This window comes from Mustela putorius, unplaced genomic scaffold, assembly GCF_011764305.1.
Source record: "Mustela putorius furo isolate JIRA1106 unplaced genomic scaffold, ASM1176430v1.1 tig00003853_pilon_pilon_pilon, whole genome shotgun sequence".
NCBI lineage: Eukaryota > Metazoa > Chordata > Mammalia > Carnivora > Mustelidae > Mustela > Mustela putorius.
In genome coordinates, this window is record NW_025422005.1 from 41,774,849 (window position 1) to 41,794,433 (window position 19,585).

At 39.4% G+C, this 19,585-nt stretch overlaps 1 protein-coding gene across 12 annotated transcripts in view; it reads right to left on the bottom strand.

The window, feature by feature from the left end:
• TUT4 (terminal uridylyl transferase 4) overlaps nt 1-19,273 on the bottom strand; it is a 133,595-nt gene extending 114,322 nt beyond the window's left edge. For 10 of the 12 annotated variants that reach the window (XM_045064526.1, XM_004774455.3, XM_004774454.3 and 7 more), the window contains exon 1: nt 19,093-19,272. The gene's annotated coding sequence lies outside the window, so the exon portion shown is untranslated. Of the gene's footprint in view, nt 1-19,092 lie in introns of all 12 variants that reach the window. The other 2 variants (XM_045064525.1, XM_013046840.2) reach the window with 2 other exon arrangements.
• Nucleotides 19,274-19,585: the final 312 nt, after the last annotated feature.

A 19,585-nucleotide genomic window follows, 5' to 3' on the forward strand; every position in this document is an offset into this window, starting at 1 on the left:
ACAGACACACACATACTATAAAAACTGGTAAGTCTTCACAACCTTAGATCTGGCATCAGCTTCATAAGTATAATATTAAAAATAGACAAGAGGGGCACCCCTCTCTTAAAAAGATAAAATTTTTAAATAAAATAAAATAAAAAATAAATAAAAAGGTGGCTCAGTCAGTTAGGTACAGCTCCGGTCATGATCTCAAGAGTTGTGAGACTGAACCCTGGGTTGGGCTCAGCAGGGAGACTACTTGAAATGCTCTACCTCCTCCCCTATCCACCCACGTATGAACTCTCTCTAAAATAAATAGATAGGGGCACCTGGGTGGCTCAGTGGGCTAAGCCTCTACCTTTGGCTCAGGTCATGATCCCAGGGTCCTGGGATCGAGCCACACGTCAGGCTCTCTGCTCAGTGGGGAGTCTGCTTCCTCCTCTCCCTCTGCCTGCCTCTGTGCCTACTTGTGATCTCTGTCAAATAAATAAATAAAATCTTTAAATAAATAAAATAGATAAATCTTTAAAAAAAAAAAAAACTAAAAAGTTTCTGCATAGCCAAATAAAAATGCTATCTACAAAGTAGGAGAAAAAAGATGCAAATCACATATCTGACAAGGGGTTAATACCCAAAATATACGAAGAACTCATAGAACTCAAGAGGTTAACAGAACACAATCAGATTTTAAAATGGGCAGAGGAGGGCACCTGGGTGGCTCAGTGGGTTAAGCCTCTGCCTTCAGCTCAGGTCATGATCTCAGGGTCCTGGGATAGAGTCCCGCATCGGGCTCTCTGCTCAGCAGGGAGCCTGCTTCCTCCTCTCTCTCTCTCTCTGCCTGCCTCTCTACCTACTTGTGATCTCTGTCTGTCAAATAAATAAATAAAATCTTTAAAAAATAAATAAATAAATAAAATTAAAAAAAATAAAATGGGCAGAGGATGTAAACAGACATTTTCCAAAGAAGACATACAAACCACCAACAGGACATGAAAAGATGTTCAACAACACCAAACATCAGAAAAATGTAAATCCAAACTACGATGAGATATCAACTCACACCTGTCAGAATGGCTATTATCAAAAAAATATAACAAGTACCAGCAAGGATGTAGAGAAAAAAAAATCCCTGTGCACTAATGGTGGTAATGTTAAACTGGTACAGTCATAGTGTAAAACAGTGTAGCCATACTCAAAAACTTAAAAAGAACTACGAAATAATCCAGCGATTCTCATTCTGGGCATTTAGTCAAAGGAAACAAGATATGGGGGCGCCTGGGTGACTCAGTGGGTTAAAGCCTCTGACTGCGGCTCAGGTCACGATTAGGATCAAGCCCCCCATCAGGCCCTCTGCTCGGCAGGGAGCCTGCTTCCCCTTCTCTCTCTCTGCCTGCCTCTCTGCCTACTTGTAGTCTCTGTCAAATAAATAAATAAAATCTTTAAAAAAAAGAAAAGATAACTCAAAAAGATATCTGCACCCCCATGTTAACTGTAGTGTCATTTACAACAGCCAAGATATGGAAGCAACCTGTGTCCATGCAAGGATAAAAAAAAATGTGGTGTGTATATACAATGCAATATTATTCAGCCATAAAAAAAAAAAAAAGCAGAAAACCTTACCATTTATGACAACTTGCATGGACCCTGAGGGTATTATGCTAAGGGAGACAGATAGATAGAGAAAAATACTGTATGATCTCACTTATATGTAAACCCTAAAACAAACAAAATAAACTCATAGATATATAGAACAGATTGGTAGTGCCAGAGGCTGGGGCTGGGAAGAAGGAAGTGGGCAAAATAGGTCAAAGTGGTCAAAAGGTACAAGATTACAATTATTTAAAAAAATGAGTTCTGGGGATATAGTGTACAGCATTGTGACTACAGCTAATAATACTGTATTGTACATTTGAAAGTCGCTGAGAGAGTAAATCTTGAAAGTTCTCATCACAAGAAAAAATAATTTGTACCTATGTGGTGATGGATGTCAACTAGACTTATTGTGGTAATCATTTCACAATATATACAAATATCAAATTATTGTGTTGTACACCTGAAACTAATATGCTATATGTTAATTACATCTCAACAAAAAAATCAAAACATCTGTTCAGCAAGGACACTACCCAAAAAGTGAAAAAATAACCAACAAAATGGGAGAAAAAAATCTGTACATCATATCTTTGATAAGGGTCTATCCAGAATATAGAGATTCCTACAACTTATCAACAAAAAGAAAAACCCACTTAACAAATGGGCAAGAGACATGAATAGACATTACTCCAAAGATAAATAAATGGTCAATAAGTGCATGAAAAGATGCTCAACATCATTAGTCACCAGGAAAATGTAAATCAAAACTATAATAAAACACCACTTCATACACACTAGGATTATCAAAAAAGCAGAAAATACCAAATGTTGGTATGGATATGGACAGTATGAAATCCTTATGCAAGACACCTGGGTGGCTCAGTCAGGGCTCAGGTCCTCATCGCAAGGTCCTGGCAACAAGTCCCACATCCAGCTCCCTACTCAACAGGAAGCCTGCTTCTCTCTCTCCCTCTGCCTCTTCCTCTGCTCCTGCTCTCTCTCTCTATCTTGCTTTCTCTCAACTAAATAAAAATAAAATCTTTGAGGGGCACCTGGATGGCTCAGTGGGTTGGGCCTCTGCCTCTGGCTCGGGTCATGATCTCAGGCTCCTGGGATGGGGTCCCACATCAGGCTCTATGCTCAGCAGGGAGCCCGCTTCCCCGTCTCCACCTGCCTCTCGGCCTACTTGTGATCTCTTTCTCATTGAAAAAAAAAAAAAAAGTGCTGTCATCAACTTAAAATTTTTAATCTTAGCTATGAATTTGTGTTTTCTAATGTTTTTCTTTTTAAGATTCTATTTATTTGTTTGAGAAAAAGAATGCACACAAGCACAAGTTGCAGGGAGGAATAGAGGGAGAGGAGAAACAGACTCCCCACCTAGCAGGGAGCTCACACAGGGCTCCATCTCAGGACCCTGAGATCACAATTCTAGCTGAAGGCAGATGCCTAACTGACTGAGGCACCCAGGTGGCCCTGCGTTTTGTAGTCTGATGAGAGCAGAGGAAATACATGGAAAATGCATGTCTGACATTCCTTTCCACCTCGTTTTTTATTCAGCTTTGATGCCCCATAAGCACAGAATTCCAGTGGAGCCACTATATGTAGTTCAGCAGGACTCAAAGTGAGTATAAGATAAGCATGTTGTCTACAACCAAGCAAACCAAGAAGCCACATTTTTTACCTTAACTATACCTTGCTTCAAACACAGAAGAAAGGCAATGGTATTCTAAGAAATGTGACCCCCCCCAAAAAAAAACAAAACAAACCCTATTATATCTTTTCTTTTTCATGTTACTTCCCTGTATTAACTAACCCTGTATGCTAAAACTGATGACACAGAAGGAAAGGGCAAGACAGAACAAGCCACAGTTCCTTTTCCTTTCAGTACTGCCAAAGTCAAAGGCAGAACATGTTGGGTGCCTGGCTGGCTCAACTGGAAGAGTATGGGATTCTTGTCAGACTCATGAGTTCAAGCCCCACAACACTAAGTGTAGAAATTACTTTAAAAAAAACTTAAAAAAAGAAGGTAGAGGATGCTGGTGGAATGTGTAAGTATAAGAAGTGAAATGGGGGGCACCTGGGTAGCTCAGACAGTTAAGCATCTGATGCCTTTGGCTCAGGTCATGATCCCGGGGTCCTGGGATTGAGCCCTGCATCAGGCTCCCTGCTTCTCCCTCTCCTCCCCACTCCTGCTCTTTCTCATATCTCTTCCTCTCTCAAAGAGATGAATAAAATCTTAAAAAGTAATAATAAAAGTAAAATAAGGGTGCCCGAGTGGCTCAGTTGGTTAAGTGTCTGCCTTTAGCTTAGTCCAAGCCCACATCAGGCATCCTGCTGAGTGAGAAGCCTGCTTCTCCCTCTCCCTATCACTTCCCCTGCTTGTATGTCCTCTGTCAAATAAATAGAATCTTTAAAAAAAAAAAAAAAAAAAAGAGCGAAATAAAAATAGCTCAGTAAGTACTGTGCAGTGTTTTTCCCTGGTAAAAAGTAAAATTAAATATATAAGTATACAGTGTACAAGTACAAGCTATGAAATACCAGCAATTCCACGTAAGAGTTAAACACTTTTATATATGCACTTAGAGGTGACACTGAACAATATAAGGATGAACAGTAAAATTTATACTGAACTTAAAATTTTTAATTGTACTAGGGGTGCCTGGGTGGCTCAGTCATTTAAGTGTCTGATTTGGGCTCAGGGCTCAGGTCATAATACCAGGATCCTCTGATGAAGGGCTGCATAGGGCTCCCTGCTCGGCCGGGAGACTGTCCCTCTCCCTCTCCCTGCGTGCACTCCCATGCATACAAGCTCTTTTTGTCATTCTTCAGCGCACATAGGTCTCAAATAAATCTTTTTTAAAAGTAAAATGTTTTTAATTTTTATATTTAGAATGACACTTAAAAGTAAATTAAAAATAAATTAAAATAATAAAAGCGTGGGTGGCTCAGTCATTGGGCGTCTGCCTTCCGCTTGGGTCATGATCCCAGGGTCCTGGGATGGAGCCCCGCATTGGGCTCCCTGCTCATAAAATAATAAAAGTAAATGCAGATCACCATAATGTTGAGAAAAAGATCACAGAAGAAAGGAAAAAGCTTTATATTTTACTAACTTTAATGGCACTTCTTCCCTACTTTTTGAGCAAGGTCCTTATATCTTCATTTTGTACTTCATCCTGCAAATTATGTAGCTGGGCCTGCATTTGTTCAGGTAAATAATTATACACCTGGAATTCATTTTAACAAAGATTATTTGTCAACATTCACATATAAAGTGCTAGGTTAAAAGCTGAAGATATAATGATAAATAATGGGTCATGTGTAAAAGGGGAGACCATCATATAAACAAATAATGACAGTATTATTATGTGACACGTGTTATGGAAACCCTGTGGAAAGAGCCTTGGAAAAGACTTTATCGTGGAAATAATTGTTGGGCTAAAAATTTCCCGCTTAGAAGAGAGAGTGAGAAGGGAAAGACCTAATAAGATTTGTATATAGTAAACAAAATGTATTTATAAAATTTGACAACCTTTTTAGGATCATAAAATAGCATACACAATGGTGAACACAGGAGAGGAACTGAGAATGTAAACTGGTACACACATTTACATACCAAGTCAACTTTATACTTTAAGCAAAAAGAAGGCCTAGATTTATAAGCAGAAGAGTGGCACAATTTCGGCTTTAGATTAATTTCAGGACAGTAAGAGGGTGGAGAGGAAAATGAGACAAGTCAGTAAGGTAAGCAATAGTAATTATCAATAGTAGTAAAAACCACTAACTTGGGGCACCTGGGTGGCTCAGTGGGTTAAAGCCTCTGCCTTCGGCTCAGGTCATGATCCCAGGATCCTGGGATTGAGCCCTGCATCAGGCTCTCTGCTCAGCGGGAAGCCTGCTTCTCTTCCTCTCTCTCTCTGCCTGCCTCTCTGCCTATTTGTGACCTCTGTCTGTCAAATAAATAAATTAAAAAAAAAAAAAAAAAAAAAAAAAAAAAACACTAACTTACTTAGGGCCTTATAACAAGCAGTTTAAGTAGAGTTGGGAAGGGGGAACGTCTGTGTTAAAGTTTAATGAGGGGTGCCATGTGGCTCAGATGTTTAAGTGTCTGCCTTAGCTCAGGTCATGATCTCTACGTCCTGGGATCAAGCCCCACGTCCAGCTCCCAGCTCAGCAGAAAGTCGTCTTCTCCTCTCCCTCTCCTTCTGCCTCTGCCTCTCCCCTGCTTGTGTGCGCTCTCTCTCACTCTCTCTCTCTAATGAATAAATAAAAATAATTAAATTAAAATAAATGAATAAATTTATTTATTATTAATTTTATTTAATTTCTCCAGAAGAAACTTTCAGACTCTTCAGTATGCTAATAAGAACTGCAAATCTCCAAGAGAGAGATAATTTACAACATATCCCAGATTTATTTGACTAAAGAAGCCTCTTTTGCCAGGACCACCTATCATCTCAAAGAACCATGAAGAAACACTTTAACACTGTTCTAGAAAAGAAAAGGCAGCACTAAGCGAGAAAAGCAGAGGGCAGTAGAGGGCTTAAGACAGGAGTAAAACAATAGCAAATGTGAGTAACAGAAAGAAATCTAAAATCCTGGCAAGCTATGTTAAGGACCAAACTAGATATATAAAATACCAGTCTACTAACTTATACAATTAGCAAATATTTTAATTCATACGGGGTAAGGGACTGATAGAATGACTATTTCAAAAGAGTAAGGGTAAAAAACAGTAATGGTATGGGGGGGGGGGGATAAAGCCAAAAAGATGTTACATATAGAGATTAAGAATAGATCAGAAAACTAAAGAAATGAGAAAGATACACCTATAAATATTTTTGAGATTTTGGTCAGAAACAGAACCATTTTTTAAACCATAGGAGTAGGTAGGTCAAGGAATGTAGACTGAGTACCACTGGAATACAGAAATTTTTTTCAAAATCTTATCCATTCATCAGAAGGAGAAAGAGAAAGCGTGTGCACATGCACACACACACACGCTGGGGGAGGGGCAGGTGGAGAAGTAGGCTCCCCACTGAGCAAGGAGCCTAATGAGGGACTCAATCCCAGGACCCTAGTATCCTGATCCCAGCCAAAGACAGCCGCTTAACCAACTGAGCAAGCCACCCAGGCATCCCTGGAATACAGAAATTAAGGAAAAGTAAAGTTAAGGTATTAGATGACCTTCAATGTCCAACTGCCAATATGATGTCAAGAATTACATCCAGAAAAAAAAAAAAAAAAGAATTACATCCAGTATCAGTGAATATAAAAGAATAACCCAGAGGTTCCTAGATTGAAATGCCAAGTCAGATAAAAAATATAGGCAGCAGGCCACCAGTCTTAAAGGAAGAGGAACTACAAAGACAGAAGAATAAATAGATAACATGCAGAAAAATATGGGTCTGGTTTCCTGGCTTTGAAATGTGAGGAAACTAAGCTACATCCCTTACAGGATTAGGACAGAGTAATGGTTCTCAATCTTTTTGTTTGTTTTAATACATCTGAGAAATAGAATATAAATTCCCAACAGAAACAAAGAGGAAAAAAAGAATGAGGAAGAGGGATGATAATTGTGAGTAGTTTCTAGTAACTATAAAATGCCTTCCAAAGGAAAGTGTAATTCTTATATAATGAAAACCACTGCTTTAAAACTGATACTATCAGGGCACCTGAGTGGCTCAGTGGGTTAAGCCTCTGCCTTCGGCTAAGGTCATGGTCTCTGGGTCCTGGGATCGAGCCCCACACTGGGCTCTCTGCTCAGCAGGGAGCCTGCTTTCCCCTCTCTCTCTCTGCCTACTTGTGATCTCTGTCAAATAAATAAGTAAATAAATATTAAAAAAAAAAACTGGTACTATCACAGAAAACTTAAATAAAATTTCCAAAGACAAACTAACATTTATTTGTTTCTTTTTTAATCTATGTGGCAGAATTCAAGACACCATCACATAATGATACAAGTTCCTGCAAAAATATCCAGAGCTCTTACAAATATTTGTTTAAAAAAAATTTTTTGAAGATACACCATCAGCTAATACATGTCTAGTATGCTCATTTGTTTATCTTTACACATTTATGAAGTTAATACAGTCTTACAGTACTTCTATTTTAAAGATTTTATTTCATTTTATTTTATTTTTTGAGAAAGAGGCAGAGCGAGAGGGAAAAGCAGGTTCCTTGCTAAAGCAGGGAGCCTGGGCTTGATCCCAGGACCCCGAGATCATGATCTGAGCTGAAAGCAGAGACTTAACCAACTGAGCCATCCAGATGCCCCAGTATTTCCATGTTATACACTAATGAGGCACCCTAAGTTTATGAGTTGCCTAAAGTGACACAAACAGGACTGGTTTAGGACTATAAACAAGTGTCCCAATCTGGGGCTCAATGTTTAGGCACCAAGGTAGGTCTGCTCATCTAAACCAACAGTTCTCAAACTTTTTGAGATGTGTTCATATTCTTAAAAATTACTGAAGATTGAGGGACGCCTGGGTGGCTCAGTTGGTTGAACAGCTGCCTTCAGCTCAGGTCATGATCCCAGCGTCCTGGGATCGAGGCCCACATCGGGCTCCTTGCTTGGCAGGGAGCCTGCTTCTCCCTCTGCCTCTGCCTGCCACTCTGCCTGTGCTCGCTCTCACTCCTCTCTCTCTGACAAATAAATAAATAAAATCTCAAAAAAAAAAGAAAGAAAGAAAGAAAGAAAGAAAGAAAAATCTTTTAAAAAAATTACTAAAGATCGAAAGAACTTTTTTTGTGTGGGTTATAGCTACTGATACTAATATTATTAGATAATAAAACCGAGAAATTTTTCAAATACAAGAATACACTTATTAACTCATTCTATAAGGCCATTATAACCCTAGTACCAAAACCAGACAAAGACATCCTAAGAGAATTATAGACTGGTATCTTATATGAATATAGATGCAAAAATTTTAAACAAAATTCTAGCAAACTAAAGGATTAAACACCAGGACACCAAGTGGTATGTCTCTTGGGAATGCAAGTTTGGTTCAATTATATATTCATATATATATATACACATATATATATGATTAATATGAAAATTAATCAGTGTAATATACTATATTAATAACATAAAGGACAAAACAACAGTCATCTCAAATGATGCAAAAATGCATTTGATAAAACCTAACAAACTCTTAGGATAAAAATACTCAATGAACTAGAACAGAAAGAAACTGCCTCAACCTTACTGAGGCCATCTAAGAAAAACCCACTGGTGACATCATACTTAATAGTGAAAGACTAGATGTTCTCTCCTCTAACAGCAGAAACAAGACAAGAATGTCCATTGTCTCCACTTATAGTCAACACTGTACTAATCAGGTAGTAAAAGAAATAAAAAATAACCAGATAAGAAAGGAAGAAGTAAAACTATGTCTATTTGCAGATGACATGATCTTACATATAGAAAATCCCAAAAAATCCACAAAAAACCATCAGAGCTAATAAATGAGTCCAGCAAGGTTGATCTCCAAAATCACTATACAAAGTCAGGTGTATTTTAAACACAAGCAATGAACAATCCAAAAATGAAATTAAGAAAACAATTCCAGGGGCGCCTGAGTGGCTCAATGGGTTAAAGCCTCTGCCTTCCGCCCAGGTCATGATCCCAGAGTCCTGGGACCAAGCCCCACATAGCGCTCTCTGCTCAGCAGGGAGCCTGCTTGCTCCTCTCTGTCTCTGTCTCTCTCTCTCTACCTGCCTCTCTACCTACTTGTGATCTCTGTCAAATAAATAAATAAATAAATAAATAAATCTTTAAAAAAAAGAAAAGAAAAGAATTCCATTTACAATAGCATCAAATAGAATAAAATATTTAGGAATAAATTCAACAAAAGTAGTACAAAGCTTATACACTAAAAACTACAAAACACTGTTGAAATAAATAGGTAAAGGACTATTTAATGGAAATAAAAGTAAATGAAAACATCTCATACTCATGATTGGAAGACTTAATATTAAGATGACAAGAGTCCCCGCTTTTAATTACCAGATTCAACACAATTCCTTTCAAAACTCAACTCTTTTTCTTTTTTGCAGAAATTGACAAGCTGATCCTAAAATTCGTATCAAATTGCAAGGAACTCTACCGAGCCAAAAAATCTTGAAAAAGAACAAAGTTGGAGGGCTCACACTTCCAGAATTCAAAACTTTATACAAAGCTACAGTAATCAAGACTGGGTGGTACTGGCGCTAGAATACACATATAGATCAAATCAGTATCCAGAAACAATTGAGAATCCACAAATAAACACAGACATTTATGATCAACTGATTTTCAACAAGGATGCCAAGACCATTCAACAAGAGAAAGACCAGTCTTATCAATTAATGGTGGAACAACTAGACAGCCTCATGTAAAAGAATAAACCTGGGGGCACCTGGGTGGCTCAGTGGGTTAAGCCTCTGTCTTTGGCTCAGGTCACAGTCTCAGGGTCCTGGAATTCAGCCCTGTATCTGGCTCTCTGCTCAGCAGGGAGCCTGTTTCCCCCTCTGTCTGCCTGATGCTCTGCCTACTTGTGATCTCTCTTTCTCTCTGTCAAACAAATAAATGAAATCTTATTAAAAAAAAAAAAGAAAGAAAGAAAATATTTTTTAAAATTTTTTTAAAAAAGAAGAAAGCTGGACTTCTACCTCGCACCACATACAAAAATTAACTCAAAATGGATCAACGATCTAAATGCAAAAGCTAAAACTATAAAACTGTTGTAAGAAAATAGAGGTATAAATTTTTATAATCATGGATTAGGCCATAATTTCTTAGGTATGACTCCCAAAGCACAAGCAATCAAAGGAAAAATACATAAATCAAACTTTATCAAAACTGAAAACATAACTGAAAATGAAAAAAACCAGGATGCCTGGGTGGCTCAGTCGGTTAAGCATCTGCCTTCTGCTAAAGTCATGATCCCAGGCTCCTGGGATCAAGTCTTACATCTGGCTCCTTGCTCAGCAGAGAACCTGCTTCTCCCTCTGCCTGTCCCTCCCCGCTTATGCTCTCTCAGACAAATAAATAAAATCTTTAAAAAAAAAAAAAGTGAAAATGAAAAACAAACAAATATGGCAAATCCTCCAAAAATTAAATGTAAATTTACTATATGATCCAGCAATTCCAATTCTGGTTATACATCCAAAGAGCTAAAAAGCAGAAACTCAAACAGTTATTTGTATGCCCTTGTGCACAGCAGTATTACTCATAACAGCCAAAAGATGGAAGCAACCAAAGTCTGACCAACAGATGAACAAACAAAATGTAGTATATAAAAGATATATATACACAAGAGAATAATATTGTTCAGCCTTAAAAAGAAAGGAAAATTTTTTTTAAGATTTTATTTATTTATTTGATAGACAGAGATCACAAGCAGGCAGAGAAGCAGGCAGACAGAGGAGGAAGCAGGCTCCCCACTGAGCAAAGAGCCCCATGCGGGGCTTGATCCCCGGACCCTGGGATCACCACCCGAGCTGAAGGCAGAGGCTTTAACCCACTAAGCCACCCAGGCGCCCCATAAAGAAAGGAAATTCTAATACAAGCTACAACCTTGAAGACACTGTGCTAAGTTAAATTTCAGTCACAAAAGGACAAATACTGCACAACTCTACACAGAGTAGTCAAATTCATTGTGACAGGATGTAGAATGGTATTTGCTAAGGAGCTATTGCTTAAAAGGTACAGAGTTTTTGGTTTGTGCAAAATGAAAAAGTTCAGGGGATGGACAGTGGTGATGGTTGCACAACAATCTAAATGCCCTAATATCACTGAAGGTATGCATAAAAATAGCTTAAAATGATAAATTTTATGTTAGGTATATTTTACCACAATTTTTTAAATTTTTAAAAAGAGAGTGTCCAAGTGGCTCAACTGGTTAAGCGTCTGCCCTCAGTTCAGGTCATGATCCCAGGGTCCTGGAATGGAACCCTCGATCTGGCTCCTTGCTGAGCAGGAAACTTTCTCTCTCCCTCTGCCCTTCCCCCCTGCTTTTACGCACGGGCACGCACATGCGCACTCGCTCTCTCTCAAAATGATGAATAAAATCTTAAAAAAAAAAAATTTTTTTAAGAAAATGGGAGAACATTTTTGCAAACCATGTATCTGGTAAGAGTCCAGTATCCAGAATATATAAAGAATTCTTAAGATTCAAAAATTATAAAATAAATAAATAACCTAATTTTTTTACATGGGCAAAGGAGGGGCACCTGGGTGGCTCAGTAGGTTAAGCATCTGCCTTCAGCTTGGGTCCTGGGATCAGACCCTCAGCAGGGAGCAGGCTTTTCCCTTTTCTTCTGCCCCCCCCCTCTTCTTTTGCCCCTCCCCCACCCCACTCTTGTGAGGTCCCACAGGGGCTCTCTCTCCCTCTCTCTCTCTGTGCCTCTCTCAAATAAATTAATAAAATCTTTAAAAAGAGGGACACCTGGGTGACTCCGTAGGTTAAGCATCTGCCTTCTTGCTCAGCAGGAAGCCTGTTTCTCCCTCTGCCTGCTGCTACCCCTGCTCGCTAGCTCTCTCTCTGACAAATAAATGAAATCTTTTAAAAAACCTTTAATCTCTAGAAATAAATAAATGAACAAAGAATGTGAATAGACAGTTCTCCAAATAAAATATACAAGTGGCCAAAAGGCACAAGAACAGATGCTCAACATCAAGAGTTATTTGAGAAATGCAAATCAAAACCAAAATGAATACCACTTCACCCACTAGGTGGCTTTAATTAATAAGATGAACAATAATAAGTGTTGGTGAGGATGTGGAGAAAATAGAATTCTCATACTCTGTTAGTGGGAATACAAAATGGTGCAGCCTCTTGGGACAATAGTTTGGCAGATACTCATAAAGTTAAACATAAAATGGGTTAAGTGTCCAATTCTTAGCTGACTCTTGGTTTCAGCTCACATAATGATCTCAGGGTCTAAGGCTCCAAGCTCAGCATGGAGTCTGCCTGAGATTCTCTCCTCTTTCCCTCTGCCCCTCCCCCACTCACTCACAAGTGGCACTCCCCACCATATATAAATAAATAAATATAAAATTTTTAAAGTTAAACACAAATGCATCCAAATACTCAGCAATTTCACTCCTGGGTATATAGCCAAGAGAAATGAAAACAGACATCCACAAAAAAAAAAAATCTTTTTTTTTTTTTTTTTTTTTGGAGAAAGAGAGAGAGCATGTGAAGGGAGGGGTGGCAGAGAGAGGGAGAAAAAATTCCAAGCAGATTCCACCCTCACCATAACCCAGTGTGGGGCTCAATCTCATGATCCTGAGATAATGACCTAAGCCAAAATCAAGAGTCAAACACTCAACCAACTGAGCTACCCAGGCACTCCTCAGACAAAAACTTTTACGTGAATGTTCATAGCAATATTATTCATACTAGCCAAAAAGTGGTAACAACCCAAATGACTATTAAATGATGAATGAATAACAAAGCATGGTATCTCTATAGAATACAGCCCATAGAATGCAATATTATAAAAAGGAATGAAGCACTAATACATAATATGGAGAAACCCTGGAAACACTATGCTTGGTAAAAGAAGTCACGCACAAAAAGCCACATGTATGATTCCAGAACAGGCAAATCCATAGACAGAAAATAGCTTAGTAGTTGCCAAAGGCCTGGAGGAGAGGGTAATGAGGAGTGATTGCTAATGAGCACAGGGTTTGTTTTTGGAAGGATGAAAATGTTCTGGAATTAGATAGTGATGGTTACAGAACCTTATGAATACATACTTAACACTATACTTTAAAAGGATGAGTCTTATGATACTGTAAACTATATCTCAAAGAAAAATTAACAAATACTCCATTAGTCATCAAAACAATGTTTTGTCTTTTTTTATTTTTTAAGATTTTATTTATTTGACAGATCACAAGTAGGCAGAGAGACAGGCGGGAGACGGGGGGGGGGCGGGGGGGGACCAGGTTCCCTGCCAAACAGAGGGACCAATGCGGGGCTCGATCCCAGGACCCTGGGATCATGACCTGAGCCTAAGGCAGAGGCTTAACCCACTGAGCCACCCAGGCTACCCCAAAGCAATGTTTTAACATATAGTGTAGACATCACTCTACATTCTAGATGACAGGAGAAGATAAAAGACAAATAGCTTTTTTTCTTTTTAAAAACTTTATTTATTTATTTGATGAAGAAAGACACAGTGAGAGGGAACACAAGCAGGGGGAGTGGGAGAGAAGTAGGCTTCCCGCCCAGAAGGGAACCCAATGCAGGGCTCGATGCCAGGACCCTGGGATCATGATCTGAGCCGAAGGCAGACGCTTAACAACTAAGCCACCCAGGTGACCTGGCAACTATTATCTTAATATTAGTATGAGAACAGCTGTGACTCAGAGATCCCCTCAAAAAGGTCACCAGAATTTGAATACCGCTACCCTAAACTAACAAATACTTAGTAAGTGATCATTTCTACTTTGATTTAATTTTTTTTAAGTTTACTTATTTACATAATCTCCACCCCAAACATGGAGATCTAATCCATGACCCTAAGACCAAGAACAGCATGCTCTTCCAACTGAGTCAGCCTGGTGCCCCTGATTGAACAATTTTTTTTTTTTTAAGATTTTATTTATTTGACAGAGAGAAATCACAAGTAGGCAGAGAGGCAGGCAGAGAGAGAGAGAGGAGGAAGCAGGCTCCCTGCAGAGCAGAGAGCCCGATGCGGGGCTTGATCCCAGGACCCTGAGATCATGACCTGAGCCGAAGGCAGCGGCTTAACCCACTGAGCCACCCAGGAGCCCCCTGACTGAGCAATTTTAATGACAATTATTTAAACTACAATGTGCAGGAAAGACTGACAAAATGCAAGCAGATTTCACTATTCACTACACTTTATATTCTTAAAATATATTTTTTTCTTAAAAATGTATTTTTTGACAACCCATGTAACTGTGCTGAACTTAACACCCTCTGCATGCTCAATTTTGACAACCCAAGTCTGGGGTACAACATAATGTAGTGGTTAAGAGCTCTAACTGCAGACTCAGACACTCTGAACACTGAGTTCAAATACTAAGTCTGCAGCGAACTAGCTATGAAATCCTGTCCAAGATACTTAGCCTTTCTGTACCTCTTTCCTCACCTGTAAATGAGGATAATACAAAAGGGTTGTTGAAGACTGAGTTAATACTTAAGATCTTTAGAAAGAAATTACACCTCGTAAAAATTGCAGTAAGTTATCTATCATCACTGTAAATCAAATACCCACCTAAAACTACCAGACTATTGGGGGATCTGGCTGGCTCAGTCAAGTGGAGCATGCAACTCTTGATCTCAGGGTTCTGACTTTGAGTCCCTTATTAGGTGTAGAGATTACTGAAAAATAAAATCTTTGCAAATAAATAAATTAAACTACCAGACTATTACTATTATGTGACTTACACCAATTTCTTCTTGAAAGTACAGGTTGCTTTGTGCAAGGATGAGCACTTTGCTCATCCTTGCTGATGAACACAGAGCTTGCAGGAAGCCCATACTCCCCAAGCCCTCATCCTATTGCTTTCTAATGCTAAACTAGAAATTAGTCAACCAAATTAAGGAATGAAAAAACTTCCTAAGTAACTATAACAAGTGATTACCTCCAGAGGTATTTTTATCTCAAAAGAATCTTCTAAGGGGCGCCTGGGTGGCTCAGTGGGTTAAACCTCTGTCTTCGGCTCAGGTCATGATCTCAGAGTCCTGGTATGGAGCCCCATGTCAGGCTCTCTGCTCCGCACAGAGCCTGACTCCCCGCGCCCCTCCACCCCCCACCTAGCCTACTTGTGATTCTCTCTCTCCCTCTCTCTCTCTCTCTGTCAAACAAATAAATAAAATTTTTTTTAAAATCTTCTAAGAAATTTAACATTTGGGATCCTCAAAAACTAATCTGAAATACAGCAACTACTAGAAAGAGGAGAAAAGAATATCATGAAAAAGGGTGCTTGACCATCCACCAAAAATGGGTTAACTCTGTTGGTAAGGAAGCCGAAGAGAAAGAAATACTAAACTAGGAGTCAGAAAACATACTTGTAATCACAACTCGAATACTATCTCACTTGGTGATCTTGTGTAACAAAATAAAAATCCAAAGGCCTTAACATACACAATAACCTTCACTCTCTATTTCCAACCATTTCGCTCACCACTCTATCCATATATCCTCAACTCTTGCCACACTGAATTTCTCAACTCTTCCTATTCTGAGCCCTTAACAACTTAACATCTTTGCATAGGTTATTCCTTAGTTCTGGACCAGCCTCCAGACTATACCCCCTTTTTTACCAGGCAAACTCCTACTCATCCTTCAAGAGCCAGCCTCTTCCCTCTGACCTTCCATGACCCAGTGCCTTGTAATTTATCTATATTATATGCAGACTCAGTTCCCTGAAGGGAGAAACTGTCTTCAATAATTCTGTGTCTCTAAAACCTACCAGTGTCTAGGATAATGTACAAATGCAAATGTTTGATAAATGATTAAATGATCGGTGAATGAGTAACCCTAGGCAGTCCATCCTACAAAACTGAGAGACTACTTGATACATCTGGAAAGCAACAAGGCATATATAATAGGAAGAACACACTGAGCTGTTCCAAATCTGACTCTACGATCTTAAGCAGAGACTGAACTACAAAAAAGGTTCCATAAGGTTGTTAAAAGTAAAAAAAAATAAACATGTCTAGCACAATGCCTGGTAAAAAGTTACTCAAATTCAGTTCCCCTTTCTCTCCCCCTTAACTCAGGATAATTATGGACACTCAATGAATTAATGTTGAGAACAATTTGGAAACCGTAACACATTATACAAAATAAATCTATCACTTTAGGGGAAAATATCTAAACTGTTCATCTTTGCATTTATATAACTTTTCTTTTTGGATCTGTAAAAACTGCTTGGGGACATATGCTGGTTTTTAAACATTTCTCCAAATTACACAATTATCTAGAATTCTAGAATTAAAACTTAGTTTAGTGTAAACCTTCTTAATTCACTTAGTTCAGTTTACACCATCTTAATTCCTCTTAGATTAAGAAGAAAAAAAAATCTACCTATCACCTATTCTGCTTTAAACTACAGTGTTTTCTCCTTGTTTTAGGTCTTTAAGAACTGTTCTTCCTTAGGACATACTTCTATCTGCAGTCATGACTTTCACTGAATTTTGTAATATTATTTTATGGATTCCAGTATTTGTAGTTTACTTTCGAAAATAACACATCTCACTTAATTGTTATATCAAAATGGTTTGTTCTTTTTAAGGATAAACAAATTTTACGGCATCAGAATTTATAAGTAAGTTATTTATTGCCTGAAAACAGACACTTTCTGTAGAAAATAAATTCAAAAAACTTTCTCTACCCACAGATCCTGATTTGACATTGTATAAGGAACACAACATTAAAACAAAACAAAAATGGAACACAACATAATTGATGATTATTCATGTCAAGGTTAACCCTGAGATCAAAAAAAAGTTTCTCTACTTACTAAACTGAACCTGCTCTGAGAACTAATAAAAATTCTCCTTAAACAACTTTCTATTAATCAGAAATACTTATAGTTGCTATTATAAATTTTTATTTTAAAAGGTCTAAAATTATAACAGACATTACTGTTCTAGTTAAATGAACTAAAAATAAATGTGAATCTGTGTGATTTAGGAATTACGAAATTGAACTAAACTTACATACATGTTAACATCCTGTATATTTATCTGTAACTGATAACAATTTGACCTAGGACAATGAAAAGACCTTTTCTCTTTGTATTCAGACATTTGCTACATTTAAAACATTGAATGTCAATAACTTTCACTTCCTCTTCTGTATTATTTCAAGGAACCTTTAATTTTATTTTCCACACTAGTCAAATTAAAAATTGCAAATAGGAAGACTTACCGAAAAGAGCTCTCTTTCAAAGCAACTTTCTTTTGTTTATATTAACAATTACATTTTAAAGCATAAAATACATAAAATTTTAAAGCATAAAATGCTTATTGTCCCCAAAGTATACGGTTTTTAAGAACACTCTTTAAAATTTGTTTATAAAAGCATCACAGCAGACTAGACACTAGTGAATTCATTATTTTTAAAGCACAGCATTCTAAATGAAGCAATTTCAAAATTTTACAAGTTGTGACTAATAAGTACTAGGATGCAATGTGCAGCAATTTTTAAGGACACCTTACAAGGGTGCTGAGCCTAAAGAAAATTCCAGCGTACAATGTACTCATATACAGAACATGCTGACTGACACCAAGAACAAAAAAGTCAATTTTTTTTTAAAGCATTCCACAATCCACCACCCTAGTATAGTACTCTCTCTAAATTGTCGTATCTAGTTGGGATCATCCAGTTTTATTAGCTAATAGTTCTCATTACTTTAGAAACAGGATATGTTCTGTTTCACCAAGTGTTACACATTTCGCTACTACAAGACTTGGCGGGGGAGAGGGGCCTTTTGGAAACAAAAGGTAATCTGATCCACTACAGCTAATTACTAAATGCACGCCAACAAAACAATTTGAATTGCGTTTCTAGACACTAAAAAGATCACAAAACCAAGTAGAATATCACATGTGTCAGGAACTACTTTTGTATAAAAAATATATCAAAATGAAAAAACATGGTATACCGAAACAAGATCTCACACAAGTTTCAAAATTCATCTGATTAAAGATCGGATAAATTTACGAAAAAAAAATGTTCAACCAACGTTCCTAAAATAACAGTAATTCATCCCATTCAGGCATGACTAGAAATCTGGACGATGTGCTTCTTTCACGTCCAAATATCTCATTCTTTTGCGATCCGGATACCAAAAGGACCTGAAACCTCTCGCGGAGGCGTGCAACACACACAGCTAGTGCTGTCTGTTTACAAATACGAATCTCAGTTTCCCACGTCAAAAGCGTTCATTACCACCATTCGACTGGGGGGCGGGGGAGAGAGAAGGCGGGCGAGCAAGAAACGAAATTCACAGACATCTCTGCCTTCTCTCCTCTCGACAAGGGTGAACCCGGAAAAAACCTTTATTATGTATTATATGAGTGTGTGTATTTGCCTGTTATATATGGACATCTGTGTCTAACGGAGGGGGGGAATGAAAGAAAAGGCATACATGACAGAGAATCGTACTGGACCCAAGAGAATGCTCACATCAATCTCGTTAACTCAAAATCCGCCTCCCGGGTCTACAGGTTTCGGCCCGGAACCCAGAACCTCAGCCTCTCTGTGAAGTTCGGCCCTCGAAGCGCCCCAATGCCCTCCTCAGGCCGCCAGGCCGCCGCCCCTACCTCCCTTATCTCAGCCTTCCCCTGGGACACCCGAAGTCCATTCCGGCAAAGAAAGAAGTGTCAGGCCCCAAGGGGGTGGCTGAGACACGCTCGGGCCGGGCCCCCGACACCTGCGAGGCTCCGCACCTGAGGAGGGCGAACAGGGGGCCGCCTGGCCTTTCCAAAGCACACCCCCTCGGCGCCCGGCGCTACGGCGCGGCCGGAACCTCCGTACCTGCGAGGCCCGCGAGCTACAGGCGCGCGCGGCGCCTCCTCATCTCAGTGGCTCCCGCTCCCCCCGCCGCCTCCTGCTGCCGCCGCCGCCGCCGTCACTGCCGCCGCCGCTGGAGGCCGGGACACGACGAGCTCAGGACTCCACCGCCATGTCCGCCGCGCCGCGAACTGCATTGTGGGGGGGAAGGGATGGGGTGGGGGAGGAGGAGGGAGAGGGAGAGAAAAAGGAGGACCCGCTGAGGGGAGGGGGCCGAGGGGGAACCAGGGAAGGGGGGAGGGGAGGGACGGACAGAGTGTTGAATGGAGTCCTGACCTCCGAGAGTTGGGCTGGGGAAAGACGCGGAGGAGACCCGGGAGAGGAAACGCAGAGGCGAGAGTTCAGGGGTACCCCCTCCCTTCGTTCTGGGGGCCCCAGGGTGCCGGTTAAACCGAGGCGAGGGAAAGGCGTAGCGGTAAACACCAATGGGGGGAGGGGCTGCGTTTGGAGGCTTGTG